The 6658-nt window shown below is 42.6% G+C and overlaps 1 long non-coding RNA gene across 1 annotated transcript; it reads left to right on the forward strand.

Annotated features, from left to right (window-relative positions):
• The first annotated feature begins 818 nt into the window (after positions 1 to 818).
• On the forward strand, positions 819 to 1617 carry LOC121692371. Its single transcript, XR_006025255.1, has 2 exons — positions 819 to 1286; positions 1441 to 1617. It is a non-coding gene; the product is annotated as an uncharacterized LOC121692371 (long non-coding RNA).
• The last annotated feature ends 5041 nt before the right edge of the window (positions 1618 to 6658 follow it).

Here is a 6658-nt window from a genome sequence, read left to right on the forward strand (position 1 = left end):
GAGTGAGGTTAAGGACAGAGGAGCAGGACTTCCTAAAGACCTTTCTTCTGGATCTGCCAAAGGTTCCATCGCATTACTGCAAGTCCTCCTCATCAAAGATGTACCTGGAGCCTCTCTTCAAGTCCATAAGTCATCTCCACCAACAGTACAAGCAAGCATGTGTAGACCCCGGCATCCAGCCTCTGTCACGGCAAGTGTTCAGTAACATCTTCAACGACTTAAATCTTTCTCTGTTCCATCAGAAGAAAGATCAGTGTGACACGTGCTGTACCTTCAAAGCTGGGAACATCGAGGCTGCTGTGTGGGAGGAACACTGTGTTAAAAAGGATGACGCACAAGCAGAAAAAGTTAAGGACAAACAACGTGCTAACAACACCACCTTGGTTGCATGTATAGATCTGCAGGGCCCTCTCCTGGGCCCAAAGATTCAAGCGTCTGCCCTCTACTACAAAACGAAGCTTGGTGTCCAAGCGTCTGCCCTCTACTACAACATGAAGCTTAGTGTCCATCATTTCACAGTGTACAATATGGTAGTGATGGGCAAATGAAGCTTTGGTGAACCACTAAACCACAGCAGTGTGAAGCTAGCAACACTAATGAAAAAATCCAATATGGCTGCCACATGTAGCTTTTTCAACATAAAAGTCCTTACCCAAACCAGTATATGTAACCAAAAATATTGGTTTGCAAGGACTTTTATGTTGAAAAATGTATGTGTGGCGGCCATCTTTTTGCTTTTCAGCTAGTGTCTCTAGGTTCACACTGCTGTGGTTCAGTGGTTCACCAAAGCTTCATTTGCCCATCACTACAATATGGCATCACATGAGGCAAAAAATTACCTTTGGCATGAGGGTTAAGCGGGGGTCTCTGCCAATGAGTTCGCCTCCTGCATTGTGGATTACCTTGAAGCTCACCCCACTTACAATGAATTCATCCTTTGGAGTGATGAGTGTGGTTATCAAAACAGAAATCTGATCTTGAGCAATGCCCTGTTAAAGTTTGCGACGGAGAGAAAAAACAAGTAACACAGAAGTACCTCGAAAGAAGTCACACACAAATGGAATGTGACTGTGCACAGTGTGATTGAGAGGAAGCTGAGAAATAGAGACATACATGTTCCAGCTGAGTATGCTGCAGTCATTCGAGGAGCACGTTCCAGTCCAAAACCGTACGAGGTGAAATACGTTGGTCACAGCTTTTTTCAGAACTTCAGTGAACCTCTGCAAGTCAGTCCGACCTGGTAGCAAAGTTGGAGATCCTACAGTGCATCACCATTGAGCAGTCAGGTTTGTTTTTTTATACGCAGTACCGTTATCACAAATACATGAAACATTAGCCATATCATATTAAAATATTTTGTTTCATAAATGTAAACTTGCTTTTGGTTCCCTCCTATCTCTGTGTCCCTCCCCACCTTCTTTTCTTACATTTATCTATTAGATACAGTGTGGATGGCAGTATGGAGTTTAAATTATTCCACTCCGACAACTGGCAACCCTTCACATCCCCATCCCTGAGGAAGACGTGCGTCAGCATGGCCCCACTCTATACATCCCCCTAGAAAATGAAAGCTCTCAAGTTCAGGCACCTTCAAGAATTGAAACATGTTTTACCCTTTTTGGACTTTAGTCTATTTTACAATGCACTTGACCATAAGTGATGGTCAGCTCAAATAGCACATTGACACATACACTTCTGCACACACAAACTTGCGCACATACACACACACACACACTGTTGAGTGATGGTCATCCCATGTTGCTTTATTCTGCCATTGGCCCAAGTAGTGACCAGTATTCTGCCATTGGCCCAAGTAGTGACCAGTATTCTACCATCAGTAGCCCAAGTAGTGACCAGTATTCTACCATTGGCCCAAGTAGTAGGTTGCCTAGTAACGGGGACGCTGGCCAGATGCGCCGCTACGTTTGGCCTATTTTTGTTTGATTATTTTCTAATATTTACATAACTTGATTTACATATTTTATTCGTTAACATATCAACTCGTTCGTAGTTTTTGTTGTTTTTGTTGCGTTTTTTTCCCCTTTCCGTGGTGTTTTTTTGTCTGTTTTTGCCTAAGAGACGGCATTCCATTGAAAGACCGTTATCTCCGTAACATTTGCTATCCAACTCATCAGCATACGGACTCAGTGGCTGTTTCAGTCGGTTGACTGTCAGTTGGGAGTAAGACTCCGTCTTCATTCAATCTATGAACTTCAATGGCTGATGTAGTCGGTTGACTCTCAGCTGTGACATCGGTGGCTGATCTAGTCGGTGGACTGTCAGCTGGCCTAACACAGGAGAAGGACGCAGCTTGTGCATAGCTCTCTTTGGACTGTGTCAGTGTGAGCATGCCTTGCTGATGTTGGCCCTACGATACACTGCCCTACAACTTTTGCAGTTGTCATCTTTCAACGCGGCTATCAGCGAAAATGTGCTCCACCTCTGCCAGGCAACGGGGATATTACGCAGGAAACACTACATCCATCGAGGATCCGGTCGCGCTGTCATCAAGCGGAAAACAGAGGATGGTATCCTCCTGTATCCCTGTGTCCCTTCACTCAGGTACAACTCCTCAACTCCTCTTCCTGGTGCCGGTCAACAGCGATGGTCTGATGAGCGCGACTCACCAGAGCGTAGGCCAACTGGGTCTGTCGTGTCAACTACAAGCCATCTCATCTACCGAAGTTCTGCCCCAGCGATTACACAGCAAAGTGCAAAGAAAAAGGAATCTGCGAAAATGGAGATAAACAACAAGACGGCTCAGTTGGTTTTTAAACATGCCAACTGACAGCGCACAAACTCTTGCTGGTGAGCGCTCATCTGATATTGGAGATCAACAACAAAAAGGCACTTTTAAACATGCCAACTGACAGCGCACTAACTCTTGCTGGTGAGCGCTCATCTGATATTGGAGATAAACAACAAAAAGGCACTTTTAAACATGCCAACTGACAGCGCACAAACTCTTGCTGGTGAGCGCTCATCTGATATTGGAGATCGTCTTTTGGGTATGCCTATATTGGACTTGTCACGACATTTTAAAACACGTAAAGGCCTTGGTTTTGTTCACATAAATGCTAGGAGCCTTTTGCCAAAGATGGGCATTTTAAAGTTGTGGGTTAATGACTCCAACCCTGACGTCATTGTCATTTCAGAAACTTGGTTGAATACCAATGTTAATGACTCAGATATTTCCCTTTTTGGTTACAATATTTGCAGAGCTGATAGACTTAAACGGGGTGGTGGCGTAGCTATTTATGTTAGAAACAGTTTGAGCTTCTCTATACGTGTATCCACCTCTGTCCCGGGTCAGTTTGATTTATTAGCCATTAACGTAAAACTCGGTGGCTGTTCTCTGGTTATTGTGGGCGTTTACCGTCCACCCTCTGCCAATCCTGATGCTCTACACAGTCTCTCAGAGCAATTCACTTCTCTAGATAATTCTGAAGCTGTCATTTTAGGGGACCTTAACCTAGATTGGATGTCTCCAGCAGCTGATGACTTAAAACATGTGTGTAATGAGTTAAATCTTACCCAAATAGTCACAGAACCCACACGACCTAATATGAAAATTCCCAGTCGTTCGTCCCTGTTAGATCTCATTCTCACAAATAAGCCTCATAATTATATGCATAGCTGTGTATTCCCAATGGATTTCAGTGATCATTGTCCCGTGGGCTGCATTAGAGATGGCAGAAGACAAAGGTCAGGGCCTTTGTATATAAATAAGAGATCTTTTAAAAGATTTGATGAGCAGGCATTTTTACAAGATCTACATGCCAGTGACCTTACTTCTTTAAATCTTATTCCAGATGCTGAACTTGCATTGGAATACTTCCAAACTATTTTTAACACCTTAGCAGATAAACATGCCCCTTTTAAGAGATTTAGGATAAAAAATAGATGTAACCCTTGGTTTAGTCATGATCTAGGTGAGATTATTTCCCAAAGAAACAAAGCTTGGGCATTGGCAAGATCCACTGGTAATGATGGAGATTGGCAAACATTCAGACATCTTAGAAATACATGTACTTACCTTGTGATAAGGGCTAAATGTACCTATTATTTGAACAATCTGTCTGACTGTTGTAGCAATCCAGCGAAATTCTGGAAAGTGATTAAGTCACTTAACCCTTTAGGCGCCAGAGGTTTTTTTCCGAAACGATCAATTTTGACATCTTCATTTCAAAAGGCTATATCTTAAAAGTGATAAGAGATAGAGACTTTCTGTAAATTAGAGAAATATTAAGGATGACCCAAAGTTTATGTAGAGATTAAATGTTTATATCTAATTTGCATATTATGACGTCATATGGTGGCGGCCATCTTGGATTACAGAATTTTCATGAAAAGTCGCATGTTTGAATGATAAAATGCACCACTTCTTTCCCCCCAAAATGTCCCTCACCTTCTGTATGCTATATTGCACAATACTGAATGCTCAGGTAAATAGTAAGTAGTGAACAAACTGTGTAAATCATTACTAATAAATGGCCGAAACAAACCAAATGCATGTAGCGGTAGACTGGCCTTTTGCTGTAGAGATTTTCCATTTACTACATACAGTAGGCACTCTGATTCCATGTATGGGGCACATATATATTATTCAGATGACACACAAACACAAGTAGACAAGACCTGTTTAGTTCAAAAGCTCATTTGCCACGGCAAGGCACAGATCAGGAGTGAGATGACGAGACAAGACAAGAGACAATGTTAGTATTTTTTTTTCTTTTTGTTGATGTTTTTTTTCTTAGCTGACAAAGACACACACATCACAAGGACATGAACACACAAAAAGGAACACATAGTGTACTGTATGTCCTAAATGATCAGGGAAGTAGATAGCAAATCAACAGTGTAAATCATTACTAAATGGCTGACATTTTTTTTTTTTTATGTAGCAGGCCTTTTGCTGTAGAGATAATGATAATGAATATCCCTATCCATACAGGGCCGGCATTCCCATCATCTTGTGATAGACTATGCATGACCTAATGTGTGTGTGTGTGTGGGAGAGGGAGAGGGAGAGAGCGTGTCACCACCTCCACCATGCGAGCAGCATGGCCAGATCTGCCTCACGCGCGCCGAGTGGAGAGAATTTGCGCAGCTCGAACTAGGCCTACTGTCATTCTCATTGCGACTCCCCACACTGCCACTACGTTCCCCCCTAACTGTCCTATGAGCACTTCGACCTCGTCTAACATACCCAGTGGCATTAGACAAAGGCTCCACCACGTTACTGTCGCCGCGATTGTGGAGAGGCACACGTTCATAAAACAGAAGCTAGCGCTATGGACATTATGCTACCTCCAGCCTCGTTCGCCACACCACTATCACCCTGCTAACTTCCCGATGAACACTCCGAACCCGTGAAACATTATTCCCACCAGTGACATTGGGCAAACGATTCAACGTTTGTGCTTGGTGTAAGCTAAACTATGGAGTAAACTCTCACTTTGTCCAGCTGCATCATTGCAAGGCAGGGACGCATCTGAAGCCTCACTAAACGAATCACCGTCATTTTCTGAAGGCAGATATTCCCCTTCAGAATCAGGGTCCGCGAATAGAAGACCCAACACTTCATTTCAGGTACATTTTTTCATGCCATTAGACGATAATCTAATGCAAATACTCGCTGACGTTGACAATATCACTCTGACAAAGTGGCTCACACGCACACTAGCTCCGGTATTTCACGCACTGATTCAATGCGCTGTAGCTAGAAAGTTTTGTTTAAAGCGTGCCCTTTTTTCGACTCGGGGATGACGTATGACATGTCTGCCATCTAGTGGAGTGGAAGTCGAACGAAATATGACACCCTATTTGACTAAATCGGCCGTTTTATTCAGTACCGCATCTTGTCGACTATAGTCGACTGTGGCGCCTAGAGGGTTAAAGGTGTTTCTTCTACCACTCTTCCTCAACAAATTATGTTGGATTCTAAAGTGGTAAATGAGAAAATGGTGATTTGTAATGCTTTTAATGATCACTTTATCAAATGTGGTACTCTATTTAATCAATTGAATAATGTGGATATGGCACCAGAGACACAAGTCCATTTCAGTGTCACTAGGCCTGAAGAAGAGAGGTTTTTATTTTCAAATAGGCCTAATGACCCTTCCTACTCATTTAGACCAGTAAACCAATCTGAGGTTCTCTATGGACTGTGTAATTCCAAGTGTATGAAAAGCTCTCTGGGTGCAGATCAGTTAGACCCACATCTCTTAAAGATTGCAGCCCCTGTCATTGCTGAACCTTTAACTCACATTTTTAATTTAACATTCTGCTCTGGTTCTATTCCAGAAGTCTGGAAATCAGCCCTAGTGACCCCTCTACATAAAGGAGGAGACCCAAGTGATTTGAATAACTATAGGCCAATCTCCAAGCTTCCATGTTTAGCTAAGATGTTAGAATCCTTTGTAAATGAACAGTTTCGTTCCTTTTTGTCATCATATTCTATGTTAAGTCCTTATCAATCTGGTTTCAGAGCTGGCCACAGCACAATTACAGCAGCAACTGCTGTAGTAAATTATATAGCTACTGTTGTTGACAGTAAGAAACAGTGTGCAGCTTTGTTTATTGACTTGTCAAAGGCTTTTGACACTGTAAATCACAAGTTACTTCTTGAAAAACTAACCTGTTTTGGTCTAGATGA

Source organism: Alosa sapidissima, chromosome 2 (assembly GCF_018492685.1).
Source record: "Alosa sapidissima isolate fAloSap1 chromosome 2, fAloSap1.pri, whole genome shotgun sequence".
In the NCBI taxonomy this organism is placed as follows: Eukaryota; Metazoa; Chordata; class Actinopteri; order Clupeiformes; family Clupeidae; genus Alosa; species Alosa sapidissima.